General features: G+C 43.3%; 1 protein-coding gene and 1 long non-coding RNA gene across 5 annotated transcripts in view; both read left to right on the top strand.

Moving 5' to 3' along the window:
• Nucleotides 1-17,274, top strand: part of LOC147018492 (uncharacterized) — a 261,256-nt gene that overhangs the window by 199,359 nt on the left and 44,623 nt on the right. For 3 of the 4 annotated variants that reach the window (XR_015062415.1, XR_015062416.1, XR_015062414.1), the window contains 2 exons: nt 8,527-8,730; nt 8,866-13,894. The exons of the other annotated variant lie outside the window; for it this stretch is intronic. The gene's annotated coding sequence lies outside the window, so the exon portion shown is untranslated. Of the gene's footprint in view, nt 1-8,526; nt 8,731-8,865; nt 13,895-17,274 lie in introns of those variants that run through there. 4 annotated transcript variants of the gene reach the window in all.
• LOC147018495 (uncharacterized) overlaps nt 1-17,274 on the top strand; it is a 69,688-nt gene that overhangs the window by 29,860 nt on the left and 22,554 nt on the right. The gene's annotated exons all lie outside the window — the stretch shown is intronic.

Genomic DNA, 17,274 nt, shown 5'->3' on the forward strand with positions numbered 1-17,274 from the left:
AGTGATAGAAATATGGGACAGTGTTTGCAAGTATGTTTGAGAAGTGAGAAAAGAATCAGTTCCTCACCCCAACAACCAGTCCTTTTCCACCATGAAAAAATTTGTTCAAACTCCCCTCACACTGACAAGATTAAAATTCTTCTTTGCCGTATCCCAGGAAATTTCATCATTCCTGACAACCTATCAAGATGATCGGCCCTTGTTGCCTTTTATTTCACTTGATTTGCATGAGTTGATACTAAGCTTACTTCAGAGATTTGTAAAGCACTCAGTCACAGAACATCTCACCTGTAAAGCTGGCGTTGTTTGATGTAAGAAGGATGACAACTACGCTGATCTGTCCAAGAGTGACATTGGACTGGCTGCCAACAAAGCTCTGAAAGATGCTGTTCGCTGCAAGAAAGCATCCGAGAAAGCAGTTTTCGAGTTTCGCAATGAATGCAGACTTTTTGTGGGATTCGTGTCAAAGCTGATTGAAAAGGCACCAATCAAATATGCCCTTGCCAGACACTAAGCATGGCTGGACCCAAGAAATTTCAACGAAAAGGAAGTAGCCATCCACGACATGCGCAGAATAGTGAGTGCCCTTTGTGACGCCAAGTGGATAACACCAGAAAATGGCGATGAGACTGTCAGCCAGGACTCAAGATGTCTGACTGACGCTTCAGTCAAACACGCACACTTCGATCAAAAGAAAGATCGCCTCGGCCATCTGTGGCATGCAGCCATTGCAAAAAAGCCGGAGTTCAGTAATCTGTTGGAGGTTGTGAGACAACTTTTGCTTCTGTCCCATAGACGGGCTACAGTTGAAAGGGGCTTCCAGATAAACAAAGAAATTGAGGTGGAAAATCTGAGATGAGTCCTTAATTGCCCAGACAGTAATCTGTGATCATCTTCACAATGTCGGAGGGTTGCAGAAAGTTGAACTCTACAAGAAGCTACTATTGTCTGCAAGTGCTGCACGAAGGAAGTACCAAGATTACTTGGATGAGCAGAAGCAAAATAAACAGCTGGCCTCTGTCTCGGACAGAAAACAAAAGATCGAAGAAGAATTATCAGACTTAAAATCGTGCCAAAAAAAGACTAAAAACAGACATTGACTCTATGCAAAAGACGGACGAGGTTTCATTAAGAGCAGAAAGAGAGAGAGTTTTGTCATTTGATAGTAAAGCTAAGTTTGGAGAGTCCTCCAAAAATAAAGAAAAATAATGGATAGAGTTGGGGAAAATTGTGGAAGAAAATGTTCGGCTTCTGAGAAAACAAAATGCTTTTGGCACTTACGGATGACATGCCATTCAGTTCAACAAAGGTGACTTGTTGATAACAAGTGACATTAAATGCGAAAACTTCTGAGAATGTAAAAAAGTGTTTTCTTCACAGATTTATTAACATATGCATTTTCTTGTCTCGTGCAATAAAAGTGTTGTGTGTAATTGCCTTTGAAGTTTACATATTGCAGTTCAATCAGGACTTTTAAGATAAGTGCATGTATATCTGTAAATGCTTGTTTTTGCAAAAAAGTTGAGGAAGTCCACAAAAGTGTTTTGTTGGCAAAGATTTATAGTTATTTTATTAATATACGTTTTCATGTTTCATACAGTTATTAGGTGTTGGGTGAAATTGCCTTTCCCAACATGTATTGCAGTTCAATCATGAAAACAATTCATAAAAAGACTGATCACAGAATTTTGTGCGTTCCTTCAATCAGTAAATTGTTGAACACAAAGTATAACACAACCATTATGTTTCCTTGAAAATGACAATTTGTCCTGGAAAACTCCTGGAATTTCATTCAGTCAGGACTGTATGAACCCTGTTTTAGCCTTGCCGGGACTTTATTTCCAACAATCCGTTCTCGCCGGTACAACCTTGTCAGTGTCGCTCAGCTGCATCAGAACAGGTGAGGTAACCCGGTTCGGACAAGGTGGACTGAGGGCATGTCCCCCGGTAATTAGGTCACATGATTTAGTCGGTTCAGCCTGGTGTTGGGGCAGCGGCTTGGGATCCAAAAGGTCCTGAGTTCAAGCCCCGTTGGTCCACTGAATTAATAAACCAGAGGGTTGACTCAGCCTGTCATCCTTCCGAGGTCGGCGAAATGAGTACCAGTTTACTGGGCCGGTGTATACCCTGGTTAAAATAGGTATACCATATCCCTGTGTCGTAAGAGGCGATCAGGGTTGCGTCAGGAAGGGCATCTGGCGTAAAGCATGTGCCAAATCACGATGCGGATCATACGGATAATCCGCTGTGGCGACCCCTATCGGGAGCAGCCGAAAGAAGAAGAAGAAGAGGCGATTTAGTAGGTAAATCGATTTCGACCAAGGACACAAATTCGCGTGGTTGAGTCATTGGCGTTCACGGTTGGGTTGCGACCCGCTGTGCCACTGAGTGATCCGTGTGCAATGGCCTGCGAGTCTGGTGGGAATCTGAGATCGCTATCCCCACCCCCCCCCCCCACCCTTCGTGGTCTTCTCACTCCGGACCTCCGGCCTGCAACAATGTATATGTATATATATATATGTATATATATGTATATATATATATATATATATATATATATATATATATATATATATATATATATATATGTATATATATATATGTATATATATGTATATATATATATATATATATACACACAAACACACAAACACACAAACACACAGTGGGGAGAACAAGTTTTTGATACACTTCCGATTTTGCAGGTTTTCCGACTTAGAAAGCACGTAGAGCTCTGTAATTTTATCATAGGTACAGTTCAACTGTGAAAGACGGAATGTATACCAAAAATCCTGAAAATCACATTGTTTGATTTTTAAATAATTAATTTGCATTTTATTGCATGAAATAAGTATTTGGTACAGAGATCAGACGTTTCCTGCAGTTCTTCACCAGGTTTGCTAATACTGCAGCAGGGATTTTGGCCCACTCCTCCATACAGATTTTCTCCAGATCCTTCAGGTTTCGGGGCTGTCGCTGGGCAACACAGACTTTCAGCTCCCTCCAAAGATTTTCTATTGGGTTCAGGTCTGGAGACTGGCTCGGCCACTCCAGAACCTTGAGATGCTTCTTACGGAGCCACTCCATCGTTGCCCTGGCTGTGTGTTTCGGGTCGTTGTCATGCTGGAAGACCCAGCCGCGCCCCATCTTCAATGCTCTTGTTGAGGGAAGGAGGTTGTTGGCCAAGATTGGACTCACCCTTCTTCCTCCAAACACGGCGAGTGGAGTTTAAACCAAAAAGCTCTGTCTTGGTCTCGTCAGACCACATGACCTTCTCCCATTCCTCCTCTGGATCATCCAGATGGTCATTGGCAAACTTCAGACGGGCCTGGACATGCGCTGGTTTGAGCAGAAGGACCTTGCGTGCGCTGCAGGATTTTAATCCATGATGGCGTAGTGTGTTACGTCTGGTTTCTTTGATACTGTGGTCCCAGCTCTCTTCAGGTCATTGACCATGTCCTGCCGTGTAGTTCTGGGCTGATCCCTCACCTTTCTCGTGATCATTGAGATTCCACGAGGTGAGATCTTGCATGGAGCCCCAGACCGAGGGAGATTGACTGTTATCTTGAACTTCTTCCATTTTCTAATAATTGCGCCAACAGTTGTTGCCTTCTCACCAAGCTGCTTGGCTATTATCCTGCAGCCCATCCCAGTCTTGTGCAAGTCTACAATTTTGTCCCTGATGTCCTTGGACAGCTCTCTGGTCTTGCCCATTGTGGAGAGGTTGGAGTCTGATTGATTGAGTGTGGACAGCTGTCTTTTTTGCAGATAAAAAGTTCAAACAGGTGCAGTTAATACAGGTAATGAGTGGGGAATGGGAGGGCTTCTTCAAGACAAAACTTACAGGTCTGTGAGAGCTGGAATTATTACTGGTTGGAAGGTGATCAAACACCTTCCATTTCATGCAAAAAAATTTATTTCATGCAATAAAATGCAAATTAATTATTTAAAAATCATACAATGTGATTTTTCAGGATTTTTGTTTTCAATTCCGTCTTTCACAGTTGAGGTGTACCTATGATAAAAATTACAAAGCACGTCGAGGTCTGTAATAAGTGGGAAAACCTGCAAAATCGGCAGTGTATCAAATACTTGTTCTCCCCACTGTATATGTATGTATGTATGTGTATATATATACTGTATATATATATATATGTATGTATATATATATATATATATATATATATATATATATATATATATATATATATATATATATATATATATATATATATATATATATATATATATATATATATATATATATATATATATATATATATATATATATATATATTTGTTGCGAATTCGCGCCCGCCAGCGTGCGATTGGCCGCTCGACTCGAATGGCGCCCGCCTCGCCCACCGGAACGGACAATTCTGTCGTGACCCTCTCGGAACAACACCGGGAGCTCGTCACGGGTGGGGGTTTAACCCCACCATGACCGTGCCAATTGCCCACCCGCGCAGGATAGGGTTGCTCGCCAAATTCGATCGACCGAAGTACCTGCGCGGATGGTCGACCGGGCGATCGTACCTCGCTGCAGGCCGACTCCGGACACGAACCGCTGAAGCGGTCCGTTCCGTGCTTTTGGGATAACCGAGCGGTGTTATCGTCGGCCTCAACGGTTCCGATTTTATTATCGGGCGTATTAAGCCCACTACGAACCCTTCACGTGAAGCAGGATGGAGGGTCAATAAACAAAAGACGAAGCGAAACGGGAAAACCGTTCACACAATGCACATTTATTACGCGACACGCGGAAAGCACTCATATACAGCCAAACAGTCAAAATGCACCGATACCAGTAAAACAAAAGAAACAATGACGCAGAGTTACTACTGACTCTGCGCACACACGGCAACACTTATACAGTTCTACTTTACAGACGGCGCCAACACACATTTACTCAAAAGCAGAGGAAAGAAGCCACCCTCAAAGACAAGGGGGGCAGACGGGCCTGCAGGCCAATATGTGCGCGGGACCTGAAGGAGCGGCCAGGTCCGCGAGACCGGGTGGGTCCTTCCCGCATCCTCGTGACGCGTTGGCGGACGAGCCGTAGACGTGGCTGTGTGGCTGTGCCCCGACTCCGTGCTCCTTCGTGGGTTTCGTTGGCACGACGTTTGGAGTGGGGTCGGAACAGGGCCCCCTTTGTTGCACTATCTCAGCTCGGGGGGAAAAGGGGGAATTGTTGATTCCCTGGGGGAGGGAGAATGGCTGGCTGGCTTGGGTTCCGCGACGAGCGATCTCCCACCGCGACCTCGTCGCCAACCGCCGTCCTTCTCGCCTCGGACCCGAGCTCTTTGGCCACTTCCCACAACTCCCGTCAGCCGACTGCAGAACCCAACTCGATGCCTTCGCCACCCGACTCTACTGTCTGCCACACCCTGCTGTTGCCACACTCTGCTCTCCAACCAAAAACTGACTCTCAGTGTTCACAGGTGGTGCGGAAATGGCCGTAGAAGGAGAAAGGTGAGGGTGGTGGAGGGTTTATCAGTGGTGGTTTGATGGTTATGGCGGTTGATTCAAAATAAAGATAGAACAGAAAAACGGCTATCTCAAAGCGTCGCAGCCCGAATGAATCACAAAAATTCCCTCTAAACAACGGGTTTGGAGCTAACTCCACATGCACTTAGAGTTATCTCACCTACGGGCCCTGAATGGTGATTTGCGAATTTCCACAGCCGCAACAATATATATTTTTGTATATGTATATATGTATGTATGTGTATATATGTATATATGTATGTATGTGTATATATGTATGTATGTGTATATATGTATGTATGTGTATATATGTATATTTGTATGTATGTGTATATATGTATATATGTATGTATGTATATATGTATGTATGTGTATATATATATATGTATATATGTGTATATATATATATATATATGTATATGTATATATATATATATATATATATATATATATATATATATATATATATATATATATATATATATATATGTATATTTGTATGTATGTGTATATATGTATATATGTATGTATGTGTATATATATATATATGTATATATATATGTGTATATATGTTTTTATGTATATGTATATGTATATATATATATATATATATATATATATATATATATATATGTATATGTATATGTATATATATATATATGGCTTGTCGCATGGTATTGTGTACACTGTGGTCCGAAATGAGGAGAAAGCTTAGAAATTGAACCCAGTTTTAATAAGATAAACAATCTTAATGTAATATAATGCCCAAGTGTTTGTGCTTTCAGAAAATGTATACTTTGCTATGGGTCCTATGGATAGAGTTGCTCACAAAGCATGTTTTTTTTTTTATCCAAACACAGGCTATTTTTTCCATTTTTGTAGCTCATTTTTTCGATATGGGGTGCATGTATGATTGTATATGTTGTCCATTTGAAAATGCATTTTTTGTTTGATGTATATTATTTCAAGCTGGTAGGCGATGAGGGATCCGCTTGGATCGAAGCGCTGGATACGATGCTTTTCATTCTGACCGATCCACCGACGAAGACTCATTACCAAGACTTATTGGTTCACATACAATTGTTCCTCTGCCTGGCAAGATTTTTCCTATGGCGTATTTTTCAACTGGCACTCCTCACAGGACAACCATTTGAAAAAGAAAACCTAAATCAAAAATCGGCTCGAGTAAAATTTTCTAAATATCTCGGTGTTTCATTCCGAAGTCTCGTTTCTCCACATTCAGAACTGAAGGACAAGTATTGAAAATATGAACGCAGGTCGAGAAAGTGTTTTTTTCGAATTTTGCGTATTTCAGTCCCGACACCCTTGGTGATCGAATCTGGAACAATGCTGCGGTTCAATTTTGTCGTAGTTTCTTAACTCTCTCCATACACCGAATTTGAACGTTCCGCCGTCGACGGTTTCCGAGGTCAAGGTCACTTAACATATTCCCTGGTTCACCACCTTTCCGCATTCGGTGGGCTGCCATTCGGAAACTATGAGAGATAGAGGAACGTTGTGCTGTCGCGATAACTGGATGGGGATGCAAGGAATAGGCAGGAGCTGGTCTGGTCGCTCTACCTATCATAGAAGCCGCGCTACGTCAGTTGCCGTTTGGGTTCTTAAAACGCTATTTTTCGGCCGCTGCATAGCAACGGGTGGTTGCTTCACAACGAAACTCAAACGCGCACACTCCCAGCCCATATGGCACCTGTTGCCAAGTTTCATCGAAATCGGTTTGCTGGTTTGTGCTGTGGAGCCTCGCGTTGCACACACACACACACACACACACACACACACACACACACACACACACACACACACACACACACACACACACACACACACACACACACACACACACACACACACACACACACACACACACACACACACACACACACACACACACAAAACCCGACAGTCACGGATATCTAGCGAATCCCAATACATAAGAAGAGAACAATTCCTCGAAACAGTACGTTTCTTATGACCTGTTAGATCAAAATCTCAGATTTTGCAAAATTCCCCCAGTCAAAGTGAAGCTTACAAAATCTTATTCCAGAAATTTGAAATGCATCTGATAGAACATCTTAAATTGCAATTTACTTCTGCATAAAGTGATTTAAAATGGCAAGTTTCAACATGGATCATAACTACATACCAGTTTTTAGGTTCACTTTTATGATTGGGTCAAAAATGTTTGGAAGTACGTAACAAATTGCATTTACTAAGCTGCTACAAAATTACTGGTAGCTATAAGCTTGATTTTATAACCATGGAATAAGTTTAACAAGATTGCCCGATGATTTAAAAATCAATACCAAAGGCCAGTTTGTGTTCAGTATACAGAAAGTGAAAGGTCGTTAGGAAGTAGGTAACGTTTTTAAGAAATCTGCACTTTTAATCCCAAGATGTTGGTTTGGTTCATCACAGCATGTATTTCTCTGGTTAAGTTTATGTGCATATATATTTATGACCTGAATGAACACTGATCAATTTGTAAATTTAACATGACCTTGACCTCTTTGCTCAAGGTCAAATATCAGGTAAACAAAATATTCTCCATATATGTTGTTTCCAATTAGTGTATAATACATATCTAAGCCATCAGACCAATTTTAGAATATGAGTGGTTCCTTGATACAGATAATTGATAACCAACTTTGACCCTGTCAGAGCAATAGAAAGAGGAAGAATGAAGCTTTGCCCAAATAGATCCTGAATCCCCATGATGTTGGCTGAGAAATGACGTGCAAAACTTAATCATACAATTACTTTCATTTTGTGGTCCCCATGTCCTAAATGTTTACATGTAGAATACCTTGCTGCAAGATATATATATATATATATATATATATATATATATATATATATATATATATATATATATATATATATATATATATATATATATATATATATACATATATATATATATATATATATATATATATATATATATATATATACATACATACATACATACACACGTGTGTGTGGTTTTTTTTAATTGTTTTTTTTTTTTGGTGGCGGCAGGTGCCTTCTGCCAGCACACTGGTGGAAGGTTTCCAATTGTCGCTGTGGGTTGCTGAGTGGCTAGTTTGGTGAAATCGTACTCCAGGCTCTTCTGGGTGAGAAACTGGGCCTGATGTTGGCTGGATCTGCAGCAGACGCATTGCTCATTTTCCATCACTTTCAGTTGGGGATTTTCTTCTTGTGCACTATCATCCTTTATCCTGGGTGGGTTTTACATTGACTGCTTCATTGTTGTGGGTGGGCTGTGTCGGTGTGTATGGAATAAAATGTACATTTTGGACAAATGTATGGGCAGCATCCATTGTTTGAGGTGATATCAAATGTTGAAATGTCTTGCAGTTGTGCTTCATACATCTCTGCATCTTCGCAACATGAAGAACAAGCTGAATCACCACATGGAGGAGGCTGGTCTGAAGCAGAGGCCAATGAGGGTGCTCCTCAGCTCTTTAGGACTTTCTCCCATACTTTCTCAGCATCCTATACTTTCTCAGCATCCTATACTTTCTCAGCATGATAAAGCCTTTCAGCAAGGTATTGCAGACAATTGACTCATCATCTTTCGTTATCAATTCCAGGCTGATGAGGAAGTCGTACTTGTGAAAGTGGTGAAGTTTGAACAGTTACTTGCTTGTTGGCCTATCCCTGGGCCCTTCCTTGGTTTGTCATTTTGCAGCCTCACACAGCTAATTTGCAACTCTTAGAGTTTGTGATTGATAAAATGTGTGTTAAAAAGAGAAAAAGAAAAGCAGTGCACGTTCAGAAGTCATTTATATTGAAACTAAAAGAATGCAATCGCTTTGTAAAATACATGACCGGTTGTGCACAATGAGGTAAGCTGATTGGCTATTCCAATCAAAATAAAGACCAATTACTGCACCTTAGTCCAAGAAGGAAGCCAGACAAAATGCATAGACATGCAAATACCATATGTATATTGTGTGTGTGTGTGTGTGTGTGTGTGTGTGTGTGTGTGTGTGTGTGTGTGTGTGTGTGTGTGTGTGTGTGTGTGTGTGTGTGTGTGTGTGTGTGTGTGTGTGTGTGTGTGTGTGTGTGTGTGTGTGTGTGTGTGTGTGTGTATATAATATATATATATATATATATATATACATACATACATACATACATACATACATACATACATACATACATACATACATACATACATATCATCAATTGATTTCCCAACTTTCCGGATAATTGGCTGGGCACTGTTTTTCATTGAGATTACTGGACAACTAGTTTATTATTATAATTACTTTTTTTAAAGGTTTCTTGGAAAAGAAAACTCGGTACGTTTTTCCCGTGATAAGTTGAAGTGCACATTTTATGACCCAGACGTTTAACTCTGTCAATAGGAGAGGTCTTCAAATTGTTTTCTCATCCTCCTCACATTTACGTCCTTGCTGTGATTCGTCTGCTCAGACCATGTGACCCCGATGTTTGACTGTCAATAGGAGGGGTTTTCAAAAAAAAATTTTTAATTTCAATTTAAATTCTGTTTTCACTTTTGCAGTTGCTGAGGTTGATTCACACTCAGTTGCATCAAGATTTGTGAAATTTAAATGTTTTGTATCCTCGGTCTGTGGAATGCATTGCACCGAGGGGAGGATTCCATTAGCTTCCATGCCGCCTCACGAGGCTGTCTTCAGTTCTATTTGATTTCTTTTTTCACTTTTGGGACCTTCTGCTGTCGCTACAGTCTTAACCTATAGATATTTTTTCGTAAAATCTGAGCAGAAACACTTGTCAAGAGGAAAATGTATCAAATTCAAATAACCGTTGGGTATTGAAAGAAACACCACATGCTTTCCGTTCACTGCTTTACCTCATACCATGTCCCCCTGGGGGACTGATTTTCGGTGGCGTCTGTCCGAACTTGGCTATATTTTCGAAGGTTTTGTGATGTGCTCTACAAGTGTCCAAAATAATTCTGGCGATAAACGGACGTTTTAAAATGTTGTTGAAACATTTCATCTGACTGTGAGCTGGTGGATCACGTGACGCCATGCTCTCGTCCAGGCGACATGGCACCTTATCTCGCGAGACATTGAACTTTTCTGTGGTCCTTGGGTCCTTTCTGTTGAACACCAACACTTGATTTACCAACACCAACAGAAAGGCATGATTTAAAGAATTCAGAGAATTTATTTAACGGCCCTGAGCGCGGGTTTGAAAATCATGTGACGTTGGAAATAAATTTCTCTGTAGAATGGAGGTGTTTGCTTCGAGCGGCCTCACATGTTTAATCGGCTGCCCAAGTATCAACATCATTTGGTAATCGGCTTTCATCCAACCTTAACATATTAGAAGCACGGACTGGAAGTTGGCGATTTCCTTCATGGCACTGACCACCGCAGATACCAACCTGTTTTGTTTTTTTGTCATTTCCCCTGCGTGCAACGCGAAAGACAGGCAAGGCTGGACAAAAGGTTGGTAACCAACGTAACCTATTGGTAACCAACGAGCAGATGTCCTAATTATCTCGGTAAACACCAATGGGGGTTCCAGGAAAGCGATCGTGTTCTTCGCCACTCAAAACTGGCATGAGTCGACCCTGAATAGCAAACGCCACATCACTGACCCTGACTCCCCGTCGACAAAAAAGTGATAGGGAGGCGCACTTCGCAGGCTTAAACTTGAGCTCTTGCATGTCGGCGTTGGTGGAGGCCACGTCCAGGAAGGTCAAAAGACCCTCTTTGGTCCCACTCAGGACCACCAAGTCGTCAGCGTAAGCAAGGATAGACAATGGCTGTCCCTGAGTTTTGACACCGTGGCCTCCCGCCGCTGCAAAAGCCTGCACCGCACGCACAATTAACTCAATTGTAATATTGAACAGGATCGGTGATATGGGGCATCCCTGCTTCACCCCAGTCTGAATAGGGACTGCGCTGGTCGGGCCCTCATCCGTATTAATGGTTGTGGATGACCCAGTATCGACATTTCGAAGCAGCTCGATCAGCTCCGCGGATGTGCCCATTGTGCCCAGTGTGGCAAAGATCACTCCGTGTGGAACACTCCCGAATGCATTCCGAAGGTCCAGCCAGGTGACAAAAATATTCTTCTGGTTGCACCTGGCATCCTTCATAACAGCATTCTATAAAAAGGAGTGTTCAAAGCAGCCTTCACTGGGTCGTGAGCACTTCTGGGCCTCACTCAGCATGGAATGCCGGTGTAACAGTTTAATTACTCCCCCCCCCCTTGGACAACCCCCCCACCAATGACTCGCACCATGACTATGACATGCCACTCTAAGGCAACTTCCATCTTCCCAAAGATCCAAGAGACAAACAACAAAAAAAATCTACTTTTGGCCAGAGGGGGGCAAGTTATCCAGGGAGTGGAGAGACTTATCCGAGGACAAGTACCCCACCGGAGGGGGGGGGCGGAAGTTGGCCAGGGGACGACTTATTCTGTTACACCGGAGTGCCCAGCGACGGAGCCGATCGGCCGGCACCGCCTAAACAGTTTGTGCCTAAACAGAGCAGATCCACCGGCACCTAAGCTGCCATGCGACCACCGCCAGTACCAGCAAAGTATAATGCATAGAAACTACATACCTGATGCTTTGGCATCCTTCATTCTTTCTCGCCCAGTCTCCAAGGTTTCTTTTACGTTTTTTTCCCCTGTCATGCCTCTTATCAGGGTTATCCTCATGCACACCATGCTGTCCAGCCTCCATGGTCACCATTTGTCACATGACACATACAAGCATTTTGATTGGTCAGTCATGGACTAAGGAACTTCATGCTCAAACATGATGGACTTGGGTATTTCTTGCACTACATTTTAGTGAATTCAACAATGACCATATACCAATATACAGGACTTGAGGACTTATTTTTGGAATTTTTTGGTTTCAATTGATGCTCTGGCTATTATAGATTGTAGTGCTGGTGCCAGCACATGTTTTTTCAAAAATGTCACTGAAGTACTTCTTGCACACAAAGCAAGCTTTCAACCAAACTTAACCTTCCTTCCCAATTCTTAACACAGCCAACTGACCCCACGCACACCCCAACACACGAATGCAGTCTTCCACAACCCTAAAAATTTGTTGGAGGTCTCCTGCCCATGACTCCCCTCCCACAACCAATAAGTTTGATTTACCAAAATTCACCCGCAAACCGCTGACAGCACCAATTTCCTCACAAGCCCGCATAACCCCCTCAAGTTCTCCGCTCTGTGAAACGGACGACTACGTCATCCATGTCGGCTAAACCTCCCGAACCTGGCACCAACAGCCCATTAATGCGAACCGAAAATCTGTCTGTCAAAGGATCCAAGGCCAACACAAGCAACGGGGATAACGGACAACCCTGTCGGACTCCGCGGGAAATCTCAAAGGGACGAGACAACCGGCCATAATTCTTGACCTGACCAACCGAAGAGGCGTACAGAGATTTGACCAGCTTTACAACTGCCCTTTTACCCTTTTCACCAGATGCTGCACAGTCCTAGGGTCAACAGGATCATTCCCCACAACCTTCCAATCCTCCTCTGCCACATCCTATTCACCTTCTTCCCACCCTTCGCCTCCATTGCAAAAGATCCTTCACCACTCCCTTCCCGCACAGGCTTCAAGTTCACTTCCTCCACCGGCGAAGTATCAGCCTCCTCTGCATCCCTCCCCCCTTACTGTGAACCCTGATCCTCCTCCCTCCCATCTTTTGCATCCCCCTGTTCCGCCACCCTCCCTTTTTTTGCCAGTCACTGCTCCACCAATCTCGCATCTTGTGCAGGACCCTGACCCACCACCCTCCCATCTTTTGCATCCCCCTGTTCCACCACCCTCCCACCTTGTGCCGGTCTCTGCTCCACCACCCTCCCATTTCGAACTGGACCTTGTTCCACCTCCCTCTCAACAAACCCCATCACCCTTTTCCCTCTCTGTAATCTTGGGAACACCAGCAACCTTCCAATTTCTCCTTCTTTAAGGCGTTCAAGAAAGATTTAGGGCAATTCCTGAAAACATGTCCCGCTTCCCCGCACAAATTGCAGGAGACTCCACGCACTCATGAACCACATGCCCAACCTGTCCACAACGAGGGCAGCGAGGGTTTGGACAGCTTGCACTGAGGTATCCGGCCTCATTACACCTGTTGCATTTCCAGATTTGCCCGGGATAAAAAACGAATCCTCGAAAGGGGCCAATACTGAGCCGATTTAGTCCAGTCAACTTATGGTGAGACCCACCACGAATTGCAACAGAAACAAAACCAACTTTATTTAGACCCTTGGTTTGCACTAAATAACATAATAAAAATCCCAATTAATTGCAGTATTGGAACAATGTTTATTTCGTGGTCAAAAATATTGCATAATTATGGAACTGGCGAAATTAGGGGACATATGAAAAAGTACATAAAAATACCATCAATCCTTTATCACATAGTTAAATTGTTGATGTGATATTGCAGTATCTCCATAATAGAAAAGTATAAATAGAATTTATCAGTTGATAATTGTCCCAATTGTCTTCATTTTCAATACTGGGGTTCATTATTCTCAGTACCCTCTGTCATTTCAGTCCCATCGTCGTCTCCATTCTCACATACACCTCTGCACTCCCCACATGTCGTAGTACATGATATTCCAGTCTTTTTGCAGCTGCAGTGATTAGTGCTGCATCCAGTTTTACATCGACATCTCACAAACTCAAGTTATTCCCTGGGTGCAATGTCCTCGCAAGTTTGAACCGGAATCATTTGTTCGTCTACAATTTTCCAACCCCACTCTTCGGCATCAAGCCCAACATTTTTCCATGCTTGGACTTGATGATATTCACGCTGGCTGTGAAACTTTGCGGCTGCTGAAGTGGGTGGAAAACTTTTAGGTTGAATTGCCTTCTTGCTTGTCTTCACAAGTTCAAGGAACCTCTGGTGTCTTCGTTCGTTTAAATCAGTGGTTCCCAACCTTTTTTCTGTCATTTACCCCTGCACCCAATTCAACCATCCAGAATTCCCCCTTCATGTGAATGAGAGAAAGAACAGTTAAAACACACTGAGACTATTTACTAATTTATTTTTCAAATGCACTAACACAGCTAACATTAAATTGTATTGAATATGAACACAGCATTTTAGTGTGACTTCTGGCATTGTTTGCCGTTCACGAGTCCTTCAATGTCTGGGGGAGTTATGGAGAGCGCACAGCGAAGATCCGCCTCCACCTCCCACTTGTTGCGTGCCTTTGTTTTGAGGTGTACCAGTGCCGAAAATCCTGTCTCACACAGGTAGGTGGAAGAAAACTGGACCAATATCCGCAGAGCATTGGTCGCAAGAAGCGGGTAGGTTCCTCGGAGTTGGGTCCAAAGCTCTTCCAGTTCCATATTCTGGAAGGCATCCTTCGCTGTAGAGTCGTTTTTCAAGTCCAGGAACTCTTCCTGCCACGCTTCTGGCACATCATCAACGTTCCTCTGAAATGGGTCTCTGATAAGATTGTTCTCGTTGCTCTCGTTTGTGATCCCCGGGAAGTAATACTTGAATTCTTCCTCCAAGCCTTCGAGGTGTTGTTTGATATCCTCGGCGATTGGATCAGGCAGACCATCCTCCATATCCTCCACACATTCGTTCAGAGCGAGGAATAAGGAAAAACTTCCACTCCCCACTCTTTTCTTCCACAGTTCCAGTTTAGCCACGAAAGCTCTGATCTTGTCCGACTGAAAAAGAATGTTGGTCCCTTTGCCTTGCAGTTTCCTGTTGAGCTCGTTCAATGCACTGAAAATATCGGACAAGTCGGACAGCCGCACACGGAAAAACTCACCCTTCAACGCCTCCAGAAGCACAACATTCTCTTGGGCCCGAAGGAAGGCGACCACCTCATCAAACAATTCCAGGACTCGCTGCAACATGTTTCCCTTTGAGAGCCACCTCACCTGAGTATGAAACAGCAACGATTCGTGGTCAGCTTCCATGCCTTCACAGAGCCGACGGAACAGCCGAGTGTTCAGAGCGGAACCCTTGATAAAGTTGACGACTTTGATGACAGTCTCGAGATGCTGCTTGAAGTTCTTGGGGAGAGTTCTCGAAGCAAGCGCCTCTTTGTGGATCAGACAGTGTGTCGATTCCACTGCCGGATTCTTTTGCTTGACGAGCGTGACGAACCCCGATCGAGAGCCGAGCATGGCTGGGGCACCATCCGTGCACACCCCAACCAGAGACTCCCAGCTGATGTTGCTGTCTTCGAAAAAGTCATTGATAAGGTCCATCACATCCTGAGCTTTGGTCGTGGTCTGGAGAGGTTTGCAGAAGAGGAATTCTTCTGCAATTCCTTTTTCGGTGGTATAACGAACAAAGACCAACAGCTGGGACAGATTCGCAACATCTGTCGATTCGTCGAGTTGAATCGAAAAAAAAAAAAACTGTGACCCTCGAACCTTCTGAACAACTTGGTTCTTGATGTTCTCAGCCATATCATTGATCCGTGACCGAATGGTGTTGTTTGAAAGGGAAATCTGGGTCATCTTGTTGTGGGTGGCCTCACCAAGGACCAACTTCACACACTGCAGCATACAGGGCTTCACCAATGTTTCACCAATTGTGTGTGGTTTCTTCTCCCTCGCAATCTTGTACGAGACTTCGTATGACGCTTTCGCAATAGCGTCCGTTTGCTGATGAAACGTTCCAGCTGAGTCCAGTCTCATCTTCTTCAGATAATTTAGTTTCAGCTTGAAGTATTCACGATCCTTGTTCTGTAGTTCGGGATGGCATCCTTGAAGGTGTTGCTTCATCTGGAATGGCTTCATGCTACCATTCCCCAAGGTCTTTGTGCAGATGACACATTGTGGCAGATGTTCCCCGTTATTCACAACGAACGTAAAACCGAAGTCGAGATATGCTTCTGAATATATCCGTTTTTTCGACATGATCACTTGCGGACCTGAAAAGAACAAGAGAGATCATATTAAGACATGTAATAGAAAAGAACAAACTAAAACATAAGAATGAAAGTGGGTAAAGTTCAGGAAACTGGTACTCCTGAGAAGAGAAGAACAGAAGGCTATTACTGGAAATTATTTTCTAACTATTTTCTGATAATTTCCAGAATTTTAATTCCAGACTAGACTTTCCCCCTGAAACACCCAAATTTCCCCCCGGTTGGGAACCCGTGGTTTAAATCATCGATCTTGGCAGTTGTCTTGTATAAACACAGGATAGCTTTTTCTCCAGCGGCAGCGACTTCATTCTGTGCATCCTGATCTGTTAAAGATCTTTGCCTGCTCGATGAAAGTCTCATTCGTCTGGATCAGTTTCAACCCCACGGCTTTCCCAAAACCAAACGATCTGAAGTTGTCACAACCTCGCATGGCATGGGCAAACAACAAGTCACGACACACCTGATCTCCCAGCGCTGATCTTACTTTCTGAATGTCCATGTTCCTTTGCTGTTGTCTGGATTTTGCCTCTGGATGGAAGTAAAGTTTCTTGTGGTTGCTTGTGGCATGATGGCCAAAAGTATCATCAAGTCTGGATCATCCCCAACAACGATGGTGTCACATGTCTCAGCAGACTTCAGAGCATGTGCCACAATAACTATGTCAGCATCGCCATCTGCCTGGCGCACTTCGCAGCCGGATTTCTCCAGAGAATGACTCAGCATGTTAATGAACTTCTGTTTATTGGTTTTGCTGGCCAAAAAGTCGTCTTTCTTCATGTTGAGTTGCATACCCGGTGATACATGGACATCTCTGACTGCTCCTGATCTAATTCGTCTGGATTGGGTGCCATCCTTTGGCGCTGGCCCACAGTC

Source organism: Eptatretus burgeri, chromosome 10 (assembly GCF_056783735.1).
Source record: "Eptatretus burgeri isolate ZD-2024b chromosome 10, Ebu_testis_v1, whole genome shotgun sequence".
In the NCBI taxonomy this organism is placed as follows: Eukaryota; Metazoa; Chordata; class Myxini; order Myxiniformes; family Myxinidae; genus Eptatretus; species Eptatretus burgeri.